This window comes from Thalassophryne amazonica, chromosome 4, assembly GCF_902500255.1.
Source record: "Thalassophryne amazonica chromosome 4, fThaAma1.1, whole genome shotgun sequence".
Classification (NCBI taxonomy): domain Eukaryota; kingdom Metazoa; phylum Chordata; class Actinopteri; order Batrachoidiformes; family Batrachoididae; genus Thalassophryne; species Thalassophryne amazonica.
This window is the reverse complement of record NC_047106.1, coordinates 137026374-137052205: the sequence shown is the minus strand read 5'-3', so window position 1 is coordinate 137052205 and position 25832 is coordinate 137026374. Positions and strand designations below refer to the sequence as shown.

The following is a 25832-nucleotide window of genomic DNA, read 5'->3' as shown; positions in this document are numbered from 1 at the left end:
TGATACATTTACAAATCAACATCAAACCAACACATAAGTTACAAATAAGAAAATTGTTTGTGGTTCACAAAACACGTCAAATCAAGGAATATTTGTAAATCACCCTCTGTACATTTGTGGGTATGACAGTGTTGCCTTGTGTGAATTGCAAGCTGGTTGTTTGTGGATTTGTGCTGTTTTGCTCTGAGAATGTCTCAGTATTGCATAACTGAGCAAAGTGATGAATTCGTGTGTTTGGTGATCCACAAATGCTGAATCACACCACAAACACAATTTTCAGTTTTGCAAATGCTTTTTTTGTTAAAAAAAAATGATACATTTACAAATCAACATCAAACCAACACATAAGTTACAAATAAGAAAATTGTTTGTGGTTCACAAAACACGTCAAATCAAGGAATATTTGTAAATCACCCTCTGTACATTTGTGGGTATGACAGTGTTGCCTTGTGTGAATTGCGAGCTGGTTGTTTGTGGATTTGTGCTGTTTTGCTCTGAGAATGCATCAATATTGCGTAACTGAGCAAAGTGTTGAATGTGTGTGTTCTGTGATCCACAAATGCTGAATCACACTTCACAAACAGAATTTTCAGTTTTGCAAATAAACATTTATTTGTAAAAACCCACACAAGTTGCAAATCAGACATTTGTGTTTGTGGATCACAAAGCACATGTACAAATCAACTGGATATTTGTAAATCACTTTCTGTGCATTTCCAAATATTACTGAGACAAATTTAACTCCATACAATGGTACCAAATGTATGGAACCAAATTTGCACTTTAAATGGAACAAAATTGCACTCTAAATCCAATGCAACACAAATGGGACGAATAATCCATGTCATGTGACATACAAAGCATCAATCAAATGACAAGGATCCACTCAGCCCTTATATAAAAGTGTCTATGTCACTGCCTCACTGAATCGAGTTGTGCCCTGCGATCAGCTGGTGCTCTGTCCAGGGTTTGTGGCATCTCTTACCCGCTCTCGCTCTGTAACCGCTGGGATTGGTTCCAGGCCCTTCCTCCATCCCAAGATGGCGGTTCGACATATCACGGAAAAGAGCTGATGTCATCACTAGTGTATTTTCCTCGGTTGCCATGGTGCTTTGCTGCAATTACCCGGATGTAATATTTTCCTCATTCAACATGGCGGTAAGAAAGTGATACTTTGGCTAATGTTGTACATTTTGGTTAAAGAAGGCCAGTTTATTCACTACCAGTGTGAGGAAAAGTTTAGTATCATATTACGGTGACACCAGAAAAGCTCCATCTGCAAGTTTTTGGGTGAGTGGAGACATTTCGTTGTTACTCTGACTTTGTGCGCTAGCTGGCGGTGGCTAATGTTAGAGGTTTTCCGTCTGATCAGTCTGCTTTAAAAGACAAATTAATCTCTCACTTCTCTCTTTCTCTGTTTTGTGTAGGAATTGTTTTCTAGTGTGCTGTTATGATCGTGTTTTTTTAATGGCTAAGGTACCAGCTGATGAGTCACTTGTACATGCTGTGAAAATAACTCACAACTTCGGAGAATTAAACACGTTTATTTTTCTGCTCCATTGTTAAAAATAAAACCCTGATTGCTGGTTAGTGTTACCGTTTAGTGCACGTTTTCCGATAAGGTGTTACACAAACTTTTCCGCCTGCACATACGTAGTACTTTAGATAAGACGTTGCCCTGTTGCCAACTTTCACAAGACAAACAATAATAATGTATATGGAAGTTGCTGTTAATGGATACATACATGACGTAACACATCCCACTGTAAAACAACAGCAACAGTAACAATAAAAAGCCAGCAATTTACTTCTAATATTGTAATACTGCCATTGTTGATGATCATAATTGTAAATCTGAACTTTCTTCAGTCAGTCGGGGATTATAGTGGGCGTTCTTTGCAGGAATTTTGCATTTCCAGAAATTAAACAGTCATTAGATTATTATAACACCGTTGCAATATCTTGTTGGCAGTAGCTGTATTCATACAGTGAACTTCTATTGGTACGTAGCGTCTTTGTCATTGGTCAGTATAGGTCACGTGATCACAAGGCTACATACTTGGACGGGAGTGACAGTAGACCATATCGGAGTTCCAAGTGCGCATGTCAGGAATCCACTTCCGGTCACCGCTATCATTACAAACAAACCCACGTACGTCCACGTCAGGCACTGCTTTCTGTTGCATCAGGCTTTGTTTACATCAGCGATTCATGCTTATTTCTCTCTCAACACTTGAACTTCAGTGATACACAGCTCCCAGACCAGCAGCAGATGTTAAACTGGTAGTAGAGGCAAGATGGGCAGGATATGTGCAGTGAAAGACTGTGGGAATAGCACATAATCTATTGAGAGATGGAAGCAGAGTGTGTGTGGACTACACAACTGCAGGTTTGAATCTGGGGATTGTGATTGCCCAAGGCCATTTCAGCTATTCCCATTCCCAACTGAGCCAGCCAGGAGAGCAGAATGGACAACGTTAGAGAACAGAAAGAAGCTGGGCTCTGGTTATGTAAAGAACTGGACACCCAACAAGACTTGCTTGCTGTGGCTTGCTGATGCTGGACGGCCTTCACCCTACTAGTGAAGGTGCCGCCATCTTGTCTGTGAACATAGATAGCGCTCTACAGGGAGGGAAACATCAGGACTAATATTAGGACTTTACATTAGGACTTACATTAGATAACATTAGGACTTTACAGCAGGCTACAGAGCAGGTGATTAGAGACCCTGCAAGGCTTATGACAAATGTGGATGTGGAATCCATTAGCTTAGCGGGGAAATTAGTGCAGGAAATCCACTATGGTGATGGTGCAGTTTATGTAGCAGGAAGGGAAATTTGTCCAGTTGAGACTGTGGCCTGTTTCTGCAGATGTGTCCATAAAAAATCATAAAGGGATATGCTTTGCAAACTTAATACCTATTGGATGCCCATGCCCATTGGATGATGAAAGTATTCACAGCGCTTCACATAATGGCAGTGTGAAAAAAAAAATATATATTTTTGAGAATTTTGCAGGTTTATTAAAAAAAAAAAAAAAAGAAATCATATGTAAGTGATCACAGCCTTTGCCATGAAGCTCATATTTGGGCTCAGGTGCATCCTGTTTCCTCTGATCATCCTTGAGATGATTTTACAGCTTAATTGGAGTCCACCTGGGGTAAATTCAGTTGATTGAACATGATTTGGAAAGACACACATCTGTCTACATATAAGGTCCCACAGTTGACAGTGCATGTCAGAGCACAAACCAAGCATGAAGTCAAAGGAATTTTCTGTAGACCTCTGAGACAGGATTATCTTGAGGCACAAATCGGGGGAAGGGTACAGAAATATTTCTGCTGCCTTGAGATCCCATTGACCACAGTGGCCTCCATCATCCATAAATGGAAGAAGTTCGGATCCACCAGGACTATTCCTAGAGCTGGTTGCACGTCTAAACTGAGCAACCGGGGGAGAAGGACCTTAGTCATGGAGGTGACCAAGATCCCAATGGTCACTCTGTCAGAGCTCCAACATTCCTATGTGGAGAGAGGAGAATCTTGCAGAAGGACAACAATCCCTGTAGCAATCCACTAATCAGGCCTGTATGGTAGAGTGGCCAGACGGAAGCCACTCTTTAGTAAAAGTCACATGGCAGCCCACCTGGAGTTTGCCAAAAGGCACCTGAAGGACTCTCAGACCATGAGAAACAAAATTCTCTGGTCTGATGAGACAAAGATTGAACTCTTTGGTGTGAATACCAGGCGTCATGTTTGGAGGAAACCAGGCACCATCTCTGCAGTGAAGCAAGGTGGTGGCAGCATCATGCTGTGGGGATGTTTTTCAGTGGCAGGAACTGGGAGACTAGTCAGGATTGAGGGAAAAATGAATGTAGCAATGTACAAAGACATCCTGAATGAAAACCTGCTCCAGAGCGCTCTTGACCTCACACTGGTGCGACGGTTCATCTTTTAGCACGACAGTGACGCTAAGAACACAGTCAAGATATCAAAAGAGTAGCTTCAGGACAACTCTGTGAATGTCCTTGAGTGGTCCAGCCAGAGCCCAGACCTGAATCTGATCGAACATCTCTGGAGAGATCTGAAAATGGCTGAGCACCGACGCTCCCCATCCAACCTGATGGAGCTTGAGAGGTGCTGCAAAGAGGAATGTACAAAACTGCCCAAAGATAGGTGCACCAAGCTTGTGGCATCATATTCAAGACCTCAGGTGTGCATAACGGAGGTGTGCATTTTAACAGAGGAAATCTCAGCCAGGAACTCCGTAAATGCAGACAGCATATCAAGTGGCCTACCAGGGATGTGAACATTCTTGACCTCTGATAAACCACAATAACGGACTCCTATTGCCCTGTTCCCCATACAGCTTTACATTTCCCCCTTCTATTCTCAATTACTCAGCTCTCACTGTGAGAAATACTCAATTCTAAAAATTATGATTCTTCAAAGTTTATTCAAGTGTTGTGTAATCATCAGCAAGCTTAATCAATCAATCAGTTTTTTTATATAGCGCCAAATCACAACAAACAGTTGCCCCAAGGCGCTTTATATTGTAAGGCAAGGCCATACAATAATTATGTAAAACCCCAACGGTCAAAACGACCCCCTGTGAGCAAGCACGTGGCTACAGTGGGAAGGAAAAACTCCCTTTTAACAGGAAGAAACCTCCAGCAGAACCAGGCTCAGGGAGGGGCAGTCTTCTGCTGGGACTGGTTGGGGCTGAGGGAGAGAACCAGGAAAAAGACATGCTGTGGAGGGGAGCAGAGATCGATCACTAATGATTAAATGCAGAGTGGTGCATACAGAGCAAAAAGAGAAAGAAACAATGCATCATGGGAACCCCCCAGCAGTCTACGTCTGTAGCAGCATAACTAAGGGAAGGTTCAGGGTAACCTGATCCAGCCCTAACTATAAGCTTTAGCAAAAAGGAAAGTTTTAAGCCTAATCTTAAAAGTAGAGAGGGTGTCTGTCTCCCTGATCTGAATTGGGAGCTGGTTCCACAGGAGAGGAGCCTGAAAGCTGAAGGCTCTGCCTCCCATTCTACTCTTACAAACCCTAGGAACTACAAGTAAGCCTGCAGTCTGAGAGCGAAGCGCTCTATTGGGGTGATATGGTACTATGAGGTCCCTAAGATAAGATGGGACCTGATTATTCAAAACCTTATAAGTAAGAAGAAGAATTTTAAATTCTATTCTAGAATTAACAGGAAGCCAATGAAGAGAGGCCAATATGGGTGAGATATGCTCTCTCCTTCTAGTCCCCATCAGTACTCTAGCTGCAGCATTTTGAATTAACTAAAGGCTTTTTTTAGAGAACTTTTAGGACAACCTGATAATAATGAATTACAATAGTCCAGCCTAGAGGAAATAAATGCATGAATTAGTTTTTCAGCATCACTCTGAGACAAGACCTTTCTGATTTTAGAGATATTGCGTAAATGCAAAAAAGCAGTCCTACATATTTGTTTAATATGCGCTTTGAATGACATATCCTGATCAAAAATGACTCCAAGATTTCTCACAGTATTACTAGAGCTCAGGGTAATGCCATCCAGAGTAAGGATCTGGTTAGACACCATGTTTCTAAGATTTGTGGGGCCAAGTACAATAACTTCAGTTTTATCTGAGTTTAAAAGCAGGAAATTAGAGGTCATCCATGTCTTTATGTCTGTAAGACAATCCTGCAGTTTAGCTAATTGGTGTGTGTCCTCTGGCTTCATGGATAGATAAAGCTGGGTATCATCTGCATAACAATGAAAATTTAAGCAATACCGTCTAATAATACTGCCTAAGGGAAGCATGTATACAGTGAATAAAATTGGTCCTAGCACAGAACCTTGTGGAACTCCATAATTAACTTTAGTCTGTGAAGAAGATTCCCCATTTACATGAACAAATTGTAATCTATTAGACAAATATGATTCAAACCACCGCAGCGCAGTGCCTTTAATACCTATGGCATGCTCTAACAGAACAAGCACAGAGATGAGTCCACTGTCCGAGGCCATAAGAAGATCATTTGTAACCTTCACTAATGCTGTTTTTATGCTTAAATAGATTTTTGCTGGTTATTGGTGGTCTGGGAGCAGGCACCGTCTCTACGGGGATGGGGTAATGAGGGGATGGCAGGGGGAGAGAAGCTGCAGAGAGGTGTGTAAGACTACAACTCTGCTTCCTGGTCCCAACCCTGGATAGTCACGGTTTGGAGGATTTAAGAAAATTGGCCAGATTTCTAGAAAGGAGAGCTGCTCCATCCAAAGTGGGATGGATGCCGTCTCTCCTAACAAGACCAGGCTTAGTGGATGATAACAAAAGTCATGATGGATAATGTGGCAATAGTTGAATTTTATAATTGCTTTATAGTTGTTTTATAGTTTGAAAGAATAAAACACATAACTAGCTACAGGAGAGTTGGTTTTCCGTTTCAATGACGATACACAGCTCTGAGCTTCAGCCTAATATTAGTAATGTTGCTCGTAGCAACAACACCTGAAGCTCAAACTATTCACAAGTACACAAGAATCACAAGTATGTCTAAAAATAGTTCATCCAACACAAAACTCAGCATGTGGCTACACACAAGCCGCACCACTTATTATTATTATTATTATTATCATTATTATTATTATCTATGCCCATATGCTGAAATAACTCTTTAAATTATTGTTCATTATTATCACTTTACTGAGGTGTTGCTAGGCCGGTAGCGCAGATTTCCGTCAACGCTACCTGGCTATACCCACCCACAGTACCGAACAAGTATCAGCATACCTACCTGCCTGCTGTGCGTAAACAAATGATGTCATAGCGCGCAGCCCAAGAACTGTCCGCAGAGCAAAAGATAAAAAGGCGAGAAGTGCGTGTTGCTCCCAATATAGATGATTTTCTCATGGATAGTCCGACAAAGAACAACAGCCAAAGCAGCCAGCTTGACGAGGATGCACTGACGAATTTGGAGAGCAGCATGCGCCAGCTGACACGACAAAAGTTAAAGTGAGCCAACTTTTTATGTACGCGTTACGTGTTGTGTATCTCAGTAAGTGATAAAGACCAATATTCGTCTAACTCGGGTGAATATTGGTCATTTTGGGCGACTGGGCATGAGCCTCCCAAAAGCATGTTATTGTATTATTACTTTCCATTTCAGTCATACTCGCAGGGGAAATGTTTGTCCACAGCCTTTGAACTGGCAGTTTGTGCAGTTTATAACTGCACATGAAGGCATTTTTTTTTTTTTTTTTTTTTGGCAAAATCACAAAGAATAAAATTGTGTGCACCTGATTAAAGATCAGTAGAAAAGAGCGTTCAGGAGCGGCACATGCGAGTGGAATGTGGCGGCTGATTTTCTTCCAAAATATTGGTTTATTGTTTTATCTTTATCAAAGATAACTTTTCAGTTATCTGATTATATGTTATCAAAGTTAATTTTTTGGTTATCTGTGCCCACCACTGAGGATTAGGCACCAGGATCAAGACCTTTGGTGGTCTAGAGCTTGAGCTACTAATAAAACAACATGTGGCAGCCATTTTGGAAAATGGCTGCTTCTGTGATGACCTTTAGGGTATGCTCGAACACTGTGCCAAATTTCATGCTTTTATTGTAAAAGTCACGATTCATCCACATATCTGCTCCGCTAGTTTATTAACGATGTACAAAATGTAAAACAATTTTTCAACTGCACCACCAAGATGACACCATTTTGACATGAATGAAAATGCACACAAAGTTACTCACTCAGTTACTCTCTCTCTCACTCACACACACACACGTTGCTGGGCTGGATTGTGCCTGACACTGAGTCTCCTGACAGCTGTCAGGACTGCTGGTGCCAGAGCTGAGTTCTGTCTTTGCCTGACCTGTGCCTGATTTGCTTCTCTTTTGAAAGAAGTCATATATCTTGTCTCCCTGTCTTTTCAGTCTCAACTGACACTATGAAAAAATAAGACAGTCTTGTTACTCCTAGCATCACGTACAATTACACAATGTAATTAAAGCCTCACTTCCAGCCTAAAAAAATGTCTGGACAAATAGACCCTTGTAGATGTAAATTAATATTCAAACTTTTCAGCTAGTTGACAGTAGGGCTGCACAATATGGTCAAATTATCTTATCTCAATGTTGAAGCCAAATATTATATCTCTATCGATATGATTATGACTATCATTTCACACAAAGTGAAGCAACAGTGAAAATTAAGCATTTTTAAACAAAACAGCAATATTTTGCATATCATAAGGTCAGGATGCAGTGCCCTCCAAAAGTATTGGAACACTTGGTATTTCACACATTTTAGTTAGTTTATGTGATTTCAAATACAAGATTTACAAAAAATATATAAAAAAAAATGAAAATTTCTAAAATTATCTTCCTTGAACTCAAACTGAAAGCAAATCTCTACAACTTGATATAAATTAATTAAAAATATAAAAGCCAAGATCATGAGTTTCCTAAGTAATGTTACATATCTGCAGGGGAGATCCTTGTCATTTGATTGGTGCTGTATGTCACGACATGGATTACTTGTCCCATTTGTGTTGAGTGTGATTTGGTTCCATTTAGAGTGCAAATTTTGTTCTGTACATTTGGTGCCATTGCACTCTGCACGCACACACGCACGCACGCACACACCTGCATGCACATGGACACGCACGCACACACAAAACAAATCCACTGCACTGTAAGCCATCTGGAGGCTGTTAGCAGGAAGTCAGAATGAAAAGCTGGACTAATTTCTGTTTTTTTGTTTGTTTGTTTGTTTTTTGCTGCACTGAGTCCTTTTTTGGTAGTACACGCCCACACAACGACAGAAGCGACAACGACAGAAGCGAGACGATTTAATTGAGCTAATTGACGGTGCTAGTACTTGTAACACACACACACACACACACAAAATCCACTCCGCTGTAAACCGTCTGGATGTATGAAAAGGTGAAAAGCTAACATGATTTTTGGCTGGACTGCGGAACTACGCAAAGTCTTTTTTTTATGTTAGTCCAAAGTCAGTGCACAGCATCACAGACTACACGTCACAGTTTGGACCAAAATGTTAGTCCCTTTTTTGTTGTTTATAAATTAATAAAATATCAAATGGCAAGGATCTAATTTAGCCGTTATATAAAACAAATGAACTTTTTTACATTCTTTCAGTGGAACGAATATTTAATTCGGTGAAAGCTGGAACATATCATTGAACTCATAAACATTCATTATTTGTCTACTATGCTTTGGTATAATATGTGTAAATATTAATAAAGGATTATTAATTGAACATGAGATTAATAAATAATTTATTATATGGCTATTAGTCCTGCACCTCAGGGAACCCCTCTGTTAGACTCCTGACGTTTGCAGAAGGCACAACGATTATTGGACTCATCCAGGATGGTGATGCGGCGGTGGAACAGTTGGTCCTCTGGTGTGGCCAGAACAACCTGGAGCTGAACCAACTCGACTGTGGAGATGATGGTGGACTTCAGGAGGAACCCGCCATCCTCAACAACACTGTGTCTACTGTGGACTCTTTCTGGTTCTTGGGATACACCATCTCCCGGGATCTGAAGTGCTTTTGTTGTTTTGTTGCGCTTTGTATACTGGCATAGTTCCACATTAGAATATAATATATAAAGATTCAAAGATTCAAAGAAATTTATTGTCATATGCACAATATAGAACATGAACATGTTCCCTGCACAATGAGATGTGTCTACTGCATTTAACCCAATCCTAATTGCCAGTAGGAGCAGAAGTCGCCATTAGGCGCCCGGGGACCAGCTCCAGATGTACATCCCTGCCTTGGTCAACAGCAGGGCTGAGCAAACAAACACCGACCCATAACAAACAACACACACACAACACACAACACATGGGCCGGCCCGGTACATAAAACATATATATGAAAGCAAAACACGAGGGAAAAGGAGAAAAAAAAACCCTCATAGCTGCTGCATTACACAGCAGCAATGAGGAAAAAAAAAAATCCCCATCAGCACAGAAAAACAATAATCACAGAGACAAAAACAAGGACACAGGACGACAACCGAGATTTGAAAGGACCAGTTTATCAGAACACTCCGGAGGCAGCCTGTTTGGCGCCGTCAATGGCCTTGTCCGACAATCCTGGAGGGGAAGGGAGCAGCCCTGCGCAGTCTGAGCAGTCCTGAACAGTTCTAACAGAGCTGGAGAAGCTGAGGGGAGGGGGGAAGACCAGGGAGCGAGGCTTAAGTGTTGATCTTCTGAGGAGGTTTTATCACAGCGACGTTGAAGTGCAGCTGTATTTGGGGAAGCCAAATGAATAGCCAGATTAGCAGACGCCTGAAAGATTCCACAGTTCTGAGAACAGAGTGGCTCTCAATGCATCTGAATGTAGAATGTGGTCTTCACAGACGGTCATAGCGGGTTTCCAGGGCCGCAGTCCTGCTCGAGATGTTTTCCAACGCGCGGTTAACCCCCGCCGACTGCGCAGCCACTGCCTTCCCAATTGAATCAATCATGTAGGGCAGCCTGGAAGGACCAATCAAAGCTGCTTCCACTTTCTTGATTTTCCGGTAAACCAGCAAAGTGCCCGCTCCACACATCAGAAAGCCGGTCACCACCAAGCCGAATATGTACACATCTTCGACGTCCTCCACAGAAAGCATGTAAAGGCACATGACCTGCCATCTCCTCCACGAGTCCATCACGTAACCCATCACATGCGTCCCTGCAGGACAGGTCGGGTCCTCCGCCCCCGAATGTCTTGTAGAAAAAATAGTGTCAATTGCGTTCAGAGACCACTTTAACAGATCAATTTTTGTCGTTTTCCAGAAGAGCAAAGCTGCAGCCTCACAGACAACACGCCACAGAAGCAGGAGAGATAAGGAGGGAGGGAGAAGTGCAAGCTGGCAAAAAAAAAAAAAAGATATACCTTTTTATATATATAAGATAAGATATACCTTACTGAATTTTCATGTGCACAAAGCCGTGCACAGTTTACAATGGTTTACAGTGAGTTTGAGGTGAGTTTATTCTCATGCACGGAAGAGTGCCTGCAAGTGTGCGGATCAAAGTCGTGCAAGTGTCAGGGGGCCTTAAGTCTGAACCTTCTTAATGAACCTTGGGATATCTCTTGAAAGCAAAGCACTCTTGTAGAGAGCATTCGTATCATACCATTGTGTTTGAATTCAACCTTTTGCTAATTCTGTTCGGCTTCTTTGTGAAATGAAATGATGAAATGTTAATATTTTTAAAAATCTTGAATCATAAAAGTCATAAGTGTGTAGGTGAAGGATAAACAACAGCTGTCTGAAGGCTGCTCTCTATTTCAGCCCTCAGCCGCGGCCATATTGTTGCTACGTCATCACCGGAACAGCACCTACTGATTCAAGCACAAATCAGTTGTAAACACAACGGCGGTTGAGCTGTTTTCGGATGTTTTTTTTTCGAGTGTGGAGTTTGTTTGTTTTTTTTGTTTTTTTTTTTAGTCTAGTCTGAAGGTGTTTTTGAAGAAGCTGTGGAGGACACAGCCTTATGGTTTTGAGCCTTATTTAGACCACAATGAGGGAGAAGAAACCTTGGAGGAAAACCTTCAGTCTGAGAACAGTGATGATATTGGCAGAGTTCACAACACAGAATGGTGATTACTAAAATAAATAAATGAATAAATAATGCAGACGATTTCGGCATGCGGGTGGAGATGATAAACTTTTTTTGGTCGTAATCAACTGATTAAAAAAAGAGTTTTACTCTCTGTGACATCAGAAAACAGTAGTGAGGTTGTGTGGATTTTCTATTTATGAGTATTTTTTTCTGAGAAACAGGCACATACATCTCAAATCTGAAAAAATGTCACGAGGGACTGAAAATATCAGCTTTTTAAAAAATATATTAAAACCATTCACACAAGGAGTAAATAATTTAGTCTTACCTGTCCGTTTCAGTGAGCTCATCTTCAGTTTGATGAAAATGTCTGAAAATTATTTAATTCGTTGTCCTGGCTGAAGAAAAGCCTATGATGGGTCGAGTCTCTGCTGTTCCGATACAGGACTGGCACGGTCAGCTACAGGTGTAATCTGTTAATTGCGTCGCCAGCTGATGGTTTGAGTCTCTGCTGTGAATGGATCCTCTTGTTCCACCGTGGGCGCTTTGCACTGCAAGTTGAAAGACTCCCAGCGCCTCATATGCTCATAACATCTCAGTCTGCACCCGACGAAATTATCCAGTAATGTGAAAATACTTTGTTTTGCGTTTGTGTGGATTGGAGAAGCCGCAGACACCATGCGTGCACGTTAGTTAATATAAGTGTTCCACCTGTTAATCAAAAGAATTCTGCCGGCGAGAATTAACCGCTCTGACACGTATAAAAAGCGTGCATCACTGACCCGAATCACTCAGTGGAAACGGGGCTGTCAATAGCCTGTAAAAATCCATAAATTAATGGGACTATTAAGGTAATGGTTCCAGCACTGATATCACTTCCTCCTTCTTCTCCAGTGTCGGGACTCGCCAGGAAGTTCCCGCTTTTTAGTGACACACAGTTCAAAATCTGAATATTTATCTCTTCAGTAACTGTGCACCAGGAAAGGATACATTTCAAAATGTTGTTCAGTTTTAGTCTTAAATACTTTTTAAAAATTACATATCGTGTCACCCACATTTTAAAAGGGCTGTTGGGGGTCTGGAATCAGATCCAAACCAATAGCTGGCTCAGTCAGTGTCGTCATCTCCGGCAGCACTCGTCTCCATAAGCCTCTGGTAGGACATTTTATATTCCTTGTTTGTGTGGAACAACCTGAAGCATGGATCAACACACTGCCCAACATTACATGAAACACACTAAGTGGATCTGTGAGTTGTCATTCCATCTCCAGTGGCTTTCCTCATCCCAGTTGTTATGGAACACACAGCACATGTCCGCTGAGGGTTCTTGGTTTTTTGACCCTCCCTGACTTTGATCTTCTTGGGGAAATGGAAACCCACCTGTCAACGGAATACCCAATGTAGAACAGGTGTCCTCCCAAGCTTCTTTCAGTGCTTCTTATACAGCAGGTATACATTCAGCTCAGTCATTAACAAGAGGTGGAAAAAGACCTCCTTCCACCACTTGAGGGTCCTCCTCTTGAAGGTGGGATAGGACACCATCTGGTCATGCCTGTCGACATCACCCATATACTTGTTGTAATCGACAATACAAGCTGGACGCTGTAATTCCCCGTGGATCGTCATTCCTGCCAAGTACAGTGATGAAGTTGGCACTGTGGATTGTTGTCCATACACAGACCTCCCTCCTATCATGCCACTTCAGCAGCTGCATTGATCCATTGTGCATCTCGATGTGCTCTCCTCTCCTAAGTTTGGTGATCTTCAGCTCATCTGGGACACCTCTCCGATTCGACCTCAGGGTACCACGTGCATCAGTCCTCCTCCTGAGCAGATTCTGGAAGAGGAATGATGATGTATAGTAAGGGACCCATCAGTCTCATCACAAGGTCATATTTATTTCAATATGCTAAAGCTGGAATGCCCTGGACTCCCTGGTACATCTTGAACTGTGTATAATAGCCGTTGGAGGAATCATATAGCATGAACAGCTTCACACTGAATTTGTCTGGCTTTGGACCTGTGGCCCAGTCTTGCTCCGACTGTGCTGGAAATTATTACCCCCTGGATCTGTTCCTAAATGTTTAAAATCTGCAGTGATTAAACCATTACTTAAGAAATCTAATCTTGACGCTAGTATATTGAAAAACTATAGGCAGATATCATCACATCATTTTGCTCTAAAATTTTGGAAAAGGTGGTTTCACAGCAGCTCGTGGACTACCTTACTGAGAATAATCTTTTTGAGCCACTGCAGTCTGCTTTAAGAAAATTTCATTCCACAGAGAATGGATTTGGACACCACTACGGTTCTGGTGCTGTTAGATCTTAAATGGACTGCATTTATATAGCGCTTTTCCATCTGTATCAGACGCTCAAAGCGCTTTACAATTATGCCTCACATTCACCCCGATGTCAGGGTGCTGCCATACAAGGCGCTCACTACACACCGGGAGCAATAGGGGATTAAAGATCTAAAAATGTTTAAAAGATTTTTAAAGAATTAAAAATCTTAGTGCTGCATTTGGCAGGAAGTAGAAAGTTTGACCACATTACACCCATTTTGACATCTCTTCACTGGCTTCCTGTTCCTGTGAGATCAGATTTTAAGTTTCTGTTACTAACCTATAAAATTATTTACTGACTAGCACCTCCCTACTTAGCTGATCTGCTTAAACCCTACGTACCGGCCTGGGCTCTGTGTTCTCAGGGTGCAGGACTACTTTGTGTCCCTAGGGTGAATAAAAAGTCTGCGGGTCACAGAGCTTTCTCTTGTTGTTGCCCTGTTCTGTGGAATGATCTCCATGCATCAATAAAACAGTCAGATTCTGTAGAGACTTTCAAATCCAGACTAAAGATGTACTTATTTTCCCTTTTGTATGGCTAGCATACTGGTATAGTATGCTATTATGCTTTTTGCATTTTTTAAATTCATTTATTAGTAAACTGAGCGGTCCGCAGCCTCAACTTTATCTAAAGCCTGGGTCTTTTAGTGAAGCTAATGGCTGTCAATCACCTTAGTAGTTCTTCTGATTTCTTGTTGCTTAATGCTGACAAATTATAGTGTATTTGTTGTTTTGCTGATGCCTGATTCTGTTTTTTCTCTCTGTTTGAGGTGCGGCTCCATCCAGACATGGAAGTGGTATCTTCTGCAAGCCTTCCGTCCTGTGCACCGGCATGTACGCCCAAATTTTCCTGTGTAGTCGTATTGTAAATTGTCTGTACCATGAACCAAGCCAAGGGTCACCCCTTTGAGTCTGGTCTGCTTGAGGTTTCTTCCTCAAATGATCAGAGGGAGTTTTTCCTTAGCACTGTCACCTGTGTGCTTGCTCTAGGGGTTGATAAGGTTAGACCGTACCTGTGTGAAGCGCCTTGAGGCATCTTTGTTGTGATTTGGTGCTATACAAAAGAAATAAATTGAAATTGAATTAAATTGAATTGAATTTTGTGGCATGTACAGTCTGAATGACAGGTTACCCCTCCAGGCAATCATACCCTCATCCAGAGCCAGATAATCACCTGCCTTGTAGAGAGACACGAATTTCTGTTTCAATATCTCATACACCGGTTGGAGTTGGAATATTGGATTGTGGCCGCCCTGTCCCAAAGTTGCCGTCCTGTTGTTTAGGTGAAATAACGACAGGATCAACAGGAATCTGTTCCTGGTCATCACTGTTATGAAGAATGGTGTCTCAAGTAATTCATCTGTTGGCCAGTAATCATGTAGATGCTGGTGCTGCACCAGGCCCATCCCAATAATAATCATCAGAAATGTTTTCATTTCATCAGCGCACACGGGACACCGTTTTCTGAATCGGGAATTCAGCTTCAGGTGACTCCCATGGTCAGAATGCAAATAATCCTGGGCATACCTATTAGTTTCCACAACCATAAGACTGATCAGTTCATTGGCGTAAAAGAGGTTGAATAAGTCCAGGACTGTCCAGGCATCTTCTCGTGGTGCATTTAGTTTCAACTCGTCTCCTGTGAACTGTGGGATATTCGCGTTCAGGCTGCCACTCGTCAAATCTGCATTCTCAAGTTCTGCAGGCTGTGGTTCATCGTCCTCAAGGTCATCTATGTCAAAGCCCAGGAATCTTCGGTCATGAAGATTTCCCTGATTATTTCCCTATTCTCCCAGTCTACAGTGTCGGGTATGCTGTTGTCATCAACAACGGTATCTGCGCTCGCCACCATTATTCAAAAGCTTTGTTTGCTTGGCCGCGAGTAGTAGGACAACCCCCTCTATATTGGGGATAAGACATGTTTGACCACTACAGAACGTGCATTGCTCCAGAAGCATGTCTGATGTATGAACTTGGCTCGTCCTTCAGCTGATCCTTGGCGTTCATTAGTTATTACACGAAATCTGGGGGTGCCCTTCAAAAAACTAAATATAGCGGACACTCAGTGGAAGTGTCTCTGGGGAGTGATATTCCGAGGACTGGCAGGGAGCATCATGCATGGTGATCCGCTGTGTATTGAAAGCCAGCAGGTCTAGGGTTAAGTGACTTGGAAATGTTCATGTGTCCTTCCCCTGACTTTTTTTTTAAACGACAACTGGCTGTTGATTGGATGATGATTATATGTAAAATAATACTTTACTTTGTCCAGTACTTATGGGCTTTGAATTGAGGGACTAAATTTTGAATTAGGTTACCTGGAGGGGCTAGATTTCCAAAATGGTTAATGTGTTATATTTTTTAAACTGTTTGACTTTAAGGTAAATGTTTAGCTCCATTCTGCTGGTGTACTAAGGCAACAAATATATGACAGATATTGTCAGTGTTCAGGTACTTCTTGACCTGACTGTGTGTCTGGGGAAATGTGTGTAAGCTCACTGGCGGTTTGTTCTTGTTTTTTTTTTTGTTCTCTGCTGTCCTTATCATTGACCTCTCCACATTCCACAACATGCCTCTGGAAGGTAGCCATGATTGGCTCAAACACTGTATGTCTGCTTTGAACTCAGGAGTGGTGGGTTTGTTTTTCTGGCTGTAAAATTTGGAGGAGAGCTGTTGCTGTTTGACTTTTAGTCTCAGAGGAACAGCATTTATTTTTATTGTCATATCTGATACATTGCTAAATGGAATCAGATTAATCAATTAAAATTGGAAATACACATTTTATGATTTTTACAGGCAGTCTGAACAAAGCCTAAAGGTGTACTCACAGTCAGGCCCGGTTGCCTTGTACTGTGCCAGAGCGCAATTGTCCCCTAATTTGATGACTTGCACTCACATTGCACTCCACGTTACGGCCTGAGCATGTTTACGTCATCACAAAGGGACTTGGTCTGAGAAAGAGCACTACTGAGTTCAACCCTACTTGGATGAGATTAGTTTTACGTTATATGGGCAGGTGGAGTAATGTAACATTTATAGGCGATGTGCATGGTATAAGAAAGCTCGACATAAATAACACAAATGGGTGTGGCTACACTAGGGTGGTCCCGAAAAACAATGTCAACTTTTTCAAGGTGCTTCTTCATTTTTTTGGTTCCTTTATGGGAAAAAATAGATTGGGTGAGATTTCATGAGATTTGAAAAATATTAACCACTGCCCCTGGCCCGGCCTCTCTTTTTTGTGACGTGCGAGTGACATTTTGAGTTATGGAGTGGATCAGTGGTGGGTACAGTTCAGTTAATCCGATAATAGATAATTATGAAAGCTAATGTTTTTGCTAGTGGATTAGCTTTTCAGATGAGTTTTAAAACCATCATCGGACCATTCTTCCGATAAATTTAGTTCTGATAACTTTCAATCTTATAACACTTCATTTTGCTGGTAAAGTGAGTAAAGTTTAATGGTCAAAAAAGATTGTAAACCCTAAAATCAAACATTTTAGTACGTCTGTTATGTATTTGTGGCAGACTGGCTGCCTATCACTTGCTGATGACATCATCATTAAACGCAAGATGTGACTGGCTGGTCAGTGCAGGGAGCATTGTGGGTAGTGTAGTTCAGGTTCACTTTGGATGTTACACTGTTACCGTCTGCTTGACACAAACAAAACGGACTAATTTTGAACATTATTTTATTTCTTTGTGGCTGATGGGATAATTTATTCGCCAAGACTCGGTGGGCGAGTGGAGCTCTCATGGTGCAGCTGTGTAGGGACTTTTCCTCACCTTTTAGACACTGTTTTGGATTAAAAAAGGATGCTTTATTTCTTCAGATGAATCCCACTGAAACTGAAATTTATATTTACTAACGTGTCTTTTATTCTGCCAATCAATGCATTAATAGACTTATTTCGGTTGTTTAAGCTGCAGGGTTCAAAGCGTGTGAAAAAAGCAGCAGCTTTTTAGTTCGTTTATAGCTGACGTAACGTGAATTTCTCCTGTGAGATCAATAAAGTTTATCTTCTTATATAATACTGAGATAAACTGTGACTTCTAATACTGTGTTTTACAGCTTTTGAAAGATGATGACAGTCCTTGGGGTTTTGATTTTTTTTTTTTTTTTTTTTTTTGTGCATTCTTATATGTTTGTGATCCTTGAATTTACCCAGCAGCGAAAAGTGAAAGTGAAACTGGTTTATCAGAAGCCGACAGTGTAATCTGATGTGGCTGCGTCCGAATCAATACTAAAACTTATCGGTTATCTGTAATAAAGATAAATTTTTTAGCAGTTCATCGGTTTAGTGTCACAAAAGAACTTTTCAATTATCGGATTAATGGTTATCGAAGCTAACTTTTCGATTAGCTGTGCCCACTGCAACTGATGAATAAAACATGTTTTCAAAGTCACCATAAAACTGTAATGGTATCATTAAGTATTTGTATCGGTCCTCTGTATCGACGAGTACTCAAATGTATGTACTCGTACTCAGTGTGGGGGGAAAAAAGTGGTATCGGTGCATCCTTATATAAAATATCAAATGACAAGGATATATTTTCGCTGTTATATAAAACAAATAATGAATGTTCTTTCATTCTTTCAGTGGATGAATATTTAATTTGGTGAAAGCTGGAACGTATCATTCAACTCGGCTTCATCTTGTGGAATGGTATATTCCAGCTTTCTCATGAAATATTCGTACCATCGAACTCATAAACATTCCTTTATTTGTATACTGTTTATATTTCTTCATGTTTGAGGTAAATGAAATCCAAGATATATTCAGTGACTTGTAAGTGTTCATGTGCCTATCCGCTGACTTGTCTCAACAAAACTGGGTGTAAAAATGATTTTTATATGGTATGGGATTTTGCCAACTTCTGATTGGCCCATTCGCCACTTTCTGAGTGGGGCCAAGGCCTCAGTGAACCCCCATCCTGATCAGGTCCGCATAATCACGGGTACACTGAAATCAAAAGTCTATAATTGTGTATTGTTTCTGTTATACTTGAAGGTGTCCATGCTTATCCATTCCATTGTTTTTGAATTTAGATTTTTATTTAATTTGTGTCATGTTATGAAAATTAGATTTCACTATATGTTTAAAGGGTATCATTATAGAAATATTTTAATAGAATTTTTTTATTTAATCAATTGTAATCAAAATCAATTGTGCAAAAAGGTCATTGGAGCATAAACTTCATAGCCATTTAATAGCTATGGAGTCTCGACCTAAACTTTTTCACAGCACTGTATTTGAATTTACCATGAATGTACAATGGCGTATTAGAGCCATTCAAAGACTGGAAAAAAATGGAGATTACATTTTCAAGTTTAAAGTCACAAATATACGAGAATAAACATGCAAATTTACGAGAAATAACACAAATTTGCGAGATTTAAACATGCAAATTTTTGAGATTATAAACATGTATATTTGTGAGAAAAAGACGACGCGAGATTATAACACGTAAAACTACAGGTACATAAATGCACATGCAAATGCAGCCTATTGGCGCCTTATAGCGATGGAATGAGACGGGACAATGGCTTCATCATGTACGTTTTTACAGTCAAAAAGAGAGAAATAATGCTATAATGCTTGTGCTTGTAGTTAATGCAAGTGCAGTTAACAGCTAGCCTGGATGTTAGCTATGTTGATTTGGCTATTTATCAAATTATTAAGTTAATGTAGCGAGGGTTAAATGTGCTACATTTTTCCTCACAGATTTGCATGTTTATAATCTCGAAAATGTGCGTGTTTAATTGTGGCAAATTTGCTGTTTTTTTTTTCTTGCAGATTTGCATGTTTTTAATCTCGCAAATTTGCGTGTTATTTCTCATATTTGGCCCTAATACACCGTCATATGGATGGGCTCCACAGGGGCAGAAACATTTTAAATAATTTTTCAACAGAATGAGACACCTGACTTTATTATCTATCTATTTATTCCAAAGAGTGGTGTGTGATGTATCAGTAATTTGCATTTCAGTACATTTGCAGAAATGAGTAAAGTTCAATTTTAACTTTGTTACTCCATGTAAGAAGTGTTTTAATGAGAGAATGAAATGCCAAAGAGTGGGAAAAGCAAATGTTTCTAAACTATTCCTGCAGTCTCTCTCTCTCTCTCTCTCTCTCTCTCTCTCTCTGTGACGTCATGATACTGGGCCGTGCTTTGCTGAAAGCATAGGAATGCGACGCAGTTTGTCCGTACAGCACAAAAGTAATGCAGAATAATTTGTTCCAAATTTTGTGCGTCTGTTAATACTTTAGCCTACTGTGTCTGCCGAGGTTCTTTATTTCAGTTCTTTTTAACTCAAGATGTGACGTCTCCCCGGAGTGTTTGGTTAAGTTTTTGCGCGGAAACAACTTTGCTTTTGGGAGTCATTTTTTCCTCGTTCTGATCTGCGGTTTCTCGCTCGGCATCAGGTGGCCTGTGTGTCGCTGCAAGGAAAGTACCTGCGATTTAAAGTGAGTAAAACCGTCACTTTGTACTACCTTTGTTTTCGGTGTGTGGTGCTCCAAACTGACAGGGGGAAGTGAATATACGTGTTATCTATCACTTGCGGTTACGTTGTGAGACGAAGCGAAAGTTCACCTGAGCCACAACAAGGGAACTACAGACGTCGTGGTGTTTGTTGGGAGTTCGGGATGGTTTGTGTTGTGCTGCTTTGGACTGACGGCATGTTAGTGAGCCGTCAGCACAGCTGTCGGTCACCTGTCTGTGCGCTAGTGTCACACACACTGTACTCATACTACAGTCTGTCTGCGCAGTGCTGCAGATAGGAGCCGGAAGCTGACGCTAAAAAAGACACTACAACCCCTGGCAATAATTATGGAATCACCGGCCTCGGAGGATGTTCATTCAGTTGTTTAACTTTGTAGAAAAAAAGCAGATCACAGACATGACACAAAACTAAAGTCATTTCAAATGGCAACTTTCTGGCTTTAAGAAACACTATAAGAAATCAGGAAAAAAAAATTGTGGCAGTCAGTAACGGTTACTTTTTTAGACCAAGCAGAGGGAAAAAAAATATGGACTCACTCAATTCTGAAGAGTAAATTATGGAATCACCCTGTAAATTTTCATCCCCAAAACTAACACCTGCATCAAATCAGATCTGCTCATTAGTCTGCATCTAAAAAGGAGTGATCACACCTTGGAGAGCTGCTGCACCAAGTGGACTGACATGAATCATGGCTCCAACAGGAGAGATGTCAATTGAAACAAAGGAGAGGATTATCAATCAATCAATCAATTTTTTTATATAGCGCCAAATCACAACAAACAGTTGCCCCAAGGCGCTTTATATTGTAAGGCAAGGCCATACAATAATTATGTAAAACCCCAACGGTCAAAACGACCCCCTGTGAGCAAGCACTTGGCTACAGTGGGAAGGAAAAACTCCCTTTTAACAGGAAGAAACCTCCAGCAGAACCAGGCTCAGGGAGGGGCAGTCTTCTGCTGGGACTGGTTGGGGCTGAGGGAGAGAACCAGGAAAAAGACATGCTGTGGAGGGGAGCAGAGATCGATCACTAATGATTAAATGCAGAGTGGTGCATACAGAGCAAAAAGAGAAAGAAACAGTGCATCATGGGAACCCCCCAGCAGTCTACGTCTATAGCAGCATAACTAAGGGATGGTTCAGGGTCACCCGATCCAGCCCTAACTATAAGCTTTAGCAAAAAGGAAAGTTTTAAGCCTAATCTTAAAAGTAGAGAGGGTGTCTGTCTCCCTGATCTGAATTGGGAGCTGGTTCCACAGGAGAGGAGCCTGAAAGCTGAAGGCTCTGCCTCCCATTCTACTCTTACAAACCCTAGGAACTACAAGTAAGCCTGCAGTCTGAGAGCGAAGCGCTCTATTGGGGTGATATGGTACTACGAGGTCCCTAAAATAAGATGGGACCTGATTATTCAAAACCTTATAAGTAAGAAGAAGAATTTTAAATTCTATTCTAGAATTAACAGGAAGCCAATGAAGAGAGGCCAATATGGGTGAGATATGCTCACCCATTGATTGAGCATATTGATTATCAAACTCTTAAGAGGGTAAATCATTACGCAATGTTGCAAAAGATGCTGGTTGTTCACAGTCAGCTGTGTCTAAACTCTGGACCAAATACAAACAACATGGGAAGGTTGTTAAAGACAAACATAGTGGTAGACCAAGGAAGACATCAAAGCGTCAAGACAGAAAACTTAAAGCAATGTCTCAAAAATCGAAAATGCACAACAAAACAAATGAGGAACGAATGGGAGGAAACTGGAGTCAACGTCTGTGACCAAACTGTAAGAAACCGCCTAAAGGAAATGGGATTTACATACAGAAAAGCTAAACGAAAGCCATCATTAACACCTAAACAGAAAAAACAAGGTTACAATGGGCTAAGGAAAAGCAGTCGTGGACTGTGGATGACTGGATGAAAGTCATATTCAGTGATGAATCTCGAATCTGCATTGGGCAAGGTGATGATGCTGGAACTTTTGTTTGGTGCCGTTCCAATTCGATTTATAAAGATGACTGCCTGAAGAGAACGTAAAATTCCACAGTCATTGATGATATGGGGCTGCATGTCAGGTAAAGGCATTGGGGAGACGGCTGTCATTACATCATCAATAAATGCACAAGTTTACCTTGATATTTTGGACACTTTTCTTATCCCATCAATTGAAAGGATGTTTGGGGATGATATCATTTTTCAAGATGATAATGCATCTTGCCATAGAGCAAAAACTGTGAAAATATTCCTTGCAAAAAGACACATAGGGTCAATGTCATGGCCTGCAAATAATCCGGATCTTAATCCAATTGAAAATCTTTGGAAGTTGAAGAAAATGGTCCATGACAAGGCTCCAACCTGCAAAGCTGATCTGACAACAGCAATCAGAGAAAGTTGGAGCCAGATTGATGAAGAGTACTGTTTGTTACTCATTAAGTCCATGCCTCAGAGACTGCAAGCTGTTATAAAAGCCAGAGGTGGTGCAACAAAATACTAGTGATGTGTTGGAGCGTTCTTTTGTTTTTCATGATTCCATAATTTTTTCCTCAGAATTGAGTGATTCCATATTTTTTTCCTCTGCTTGGTCTAAAAAAGTAACCGTTACTGACTGCCACAATTTTTTTTCCTGATTTCTTATAGTGTTTCTTAAAGCCAGAAAGTTGCCATTTGAAATGACTTTAGTTTTGTGTCATGTCTGTGATCTGCTTTTTTTTCTACAAAATTAAACAACTGAATGAACATCCTCCGAGGCCGGTCATTCCATAATTTTTGCCAGTGGAAGTTCCCATGACAAAAAAATAAAAGTATAATTTGTACATAAAGCAAACATTCATACATAAATAAAAACTCAAAATAACTCAGAAATGATGTGACCTACACAAGATTAAAATTAAACATGTTTATCGAGCAACAAATTACCTAATAATATCAGATGTTACAACCTTAATAATAAATAAAACCAATATTAAACAGTACAGCTACCTGTCAGTGGATGTCAGTGAAATCCAAAATAGTATGCCTGCCTTGTACTTAGCCTTGAAAATGTTTCCATTAGGTGCTGTTACAATATGAAAAGGCAGACTATTCCACAGACAGTCTCTTAGAAAAGAAAACTGTCAACTTCAAACATAACCGGGTGACCTCTTAGACCTTAGTATGCTCTTTCAGAGAAGAAACTTATCATCATCTTAAAACTTCAGTCAGATCCCCTCTCACTCTACAGTCTTCTGGGGTAGTTTATGCAAGTGCAGACAATCTGTTTTAAGAAAATAATCCACATAGTTGCATGTCTTTACCTTTTACAACATAATGTCTTTACATAAATAAAGTGACAGCATTTGCACACAATATTCAAAGTGTGGTCAAACACAAGTTTGGTTGATTTTCTATTACACAGTTAATGAATGTTTATGAGTTCAATTTGTTTTATATAACAGCTAACCATGAGTGAAAGTGTGTTGTGTTTCATGTCTCCTGCCTGCTGTCTGTCCTTTTGCATGTGGAATGTAAATGACTGTTTTTTTTTTTTTGTTTGTTTTGTTTTTTTGGCGGGGGGGCAACAGCAGCCAGCCCGCTCCACTCAATTCTGCTGAGGGAGGACTAAATCAAATCAAATCAATTTTATTTATATAGCGCCAAATCACAACAAACAGTCGCCCCAAGGCGCTTTATATTGTAAGGCAAAGCCATACAATAATTACGTAAAAACCCCAACGGTCAAAACGACCCCCTGTGAGCAAGCACTTGGCAACAGTGGGAAGGAAAAACTCCCTTTTAACAGGAAGAAACCTCCAGCAGAACCAGGCTCAGGGAGGGGCAGTCTTCTGCTGGGACTGGTTGGGACTGAGGGAGAGAACCAGGAAAAAGACATGCTGTGGAGGGGAGCAGAGATCAGTCACTAATGATTAAATGCAGAGTGGTGCATACAGAGCAAAAAGAGAAAGAAACAGTGCATCATGGGAACCCCCCAGCAGTCTAAGTCTATAGCTGCATAACTAAGGGATGGTTCAGGGTCACCTGATCCAGCCCTAACTATAAGCTTTAGCAAAAAGGAAAGTTTTAAGCCTAATCTTAGAAGTAGAGAGCGTGTCTGTCTCCCTGATCCGAATTGGGAGCTGGTTCCAGAGGAGAGGAGCCTGAAAGCTGAAGGCTCTGCCTCCCATTCAGCATCACTCTGAGACAAGATCTTTCTAATTTTAGAGATATTGCACAATTGCAAAAAAACAGTCCTAGATATTTGCTTAATATGCGCATTGAATAACATATCCTGATCAAAAATGACTCCAAGATTTCTCACAGTATTACTAGAGGTCAGGGTAATGCCATCCAGAGTAAGGATCTGGTTAGACACCATGTTTCTAAGATTTGTGGGGCCAAGTACAATAACTTCAGTTTTATCTGAGTTTAAAAGCAGGAAATTAGAGGTCATCCATGTCTTTATGTCTGTAAGACAATCCTGCAGTTTAGCTAATTGGTGTGTGTCCTCTGGCTTCATGGATAGATAAAGCTGGGTATCATCTGCGTAACAATGAAAATTTAAGCAATGCTGTCTAATAATACTGCCTAAGGGAAGCATGTATAAAGTGAATAAAATTGGTCCTAGCACAGAGCCTTGTGGAACTCCATAATTAACCTTAGTCTGTGAAGAAGATTCCCCATTTACAAATTGAACAAATTGTAATCTATTAGATAAATATGATTCAAACCACCGCAGCGCAGTGCCTTTAATACCTATGGCATGCTCTAATCTCTGTAATAAAATGTTATGGTCAACAGTATCAAAAGCAGCACTGAGGTCTAACAGAACAAGCACAGAGATGAGTCCACTGTCTGAGGCCATAAGATGATCATTTGTAACCTTCACTAATGCTGTTTCTGTACTATGATGAATTCTAAACCCTGACTGAAACTCTTCAAATAGACCATTCCTCTGCAGATGATCAGTTAGCTGTTTTACAACTACCCTTTTAAGAATTTTTGAGAGAAAAGGAAGGTTGGAGATTGGCCTATAATTAGCTAAGATAGCTGGGTCAAGTGATGGCTTTTTAAGTAATGGTTTAATTACTGCCACTTTAAAAGCCTGTGGTACATAGCCAACTAATAAAGATAGATTGATCATATTTAAGATTGAAGCATTAATTAATGGTAGGGCTTCCTTGAGCAGCTTGGTAGGAATGGGGTCTAATAGACATGTTGATGGTTTGGAGGAAGTAACTAATGAAAATAACTCAGACAGAACAATCGGAGAGAAAGAGTCTAACCAAATACCGGCATCACTGAAAGCAGCCAAAGAGAACGATATGTCTTTGGGATGGTTATGAGTAATTTTTTCTCTAATAGTTAAAATTTTATTAGCAAAGAAAGTCATGAAGTCATTATTAGTTAAAGTTAAAGGAATACTCAGCTCAATAGAGCT

At 40.7% G+C, this 25832-nt stretch overlaps 1 protein-coding gene across 2 annotated transcripts in view; it reads left to right on the top strand.

Annotated features, from left to right (window-relative positions):
• Positions 1 to 1119: 1119 nt before the first annotated feature.
• pak4 (p21 protein (Cdc42/Rac)-activated kinase 4) overlaps positions 1120 to 25832 on the top strand; it is a 110985-nt gene continuing 86272 nt past the window's right edge. The window contains exon 1 of one of the 2 annotated variants that reach the window (XM_034168656.1): positions 1120 to 1290. The gene's annotated coding sequence lies outside the window, so the exon portion shown is untranslated. Of the gene's footprint in view, positions 1291 to 20137; positions 20388 to 25832 lie in introns of those variants that run through there. The other variant, XM_034168655.1, reaches the window with a different exon arrangement.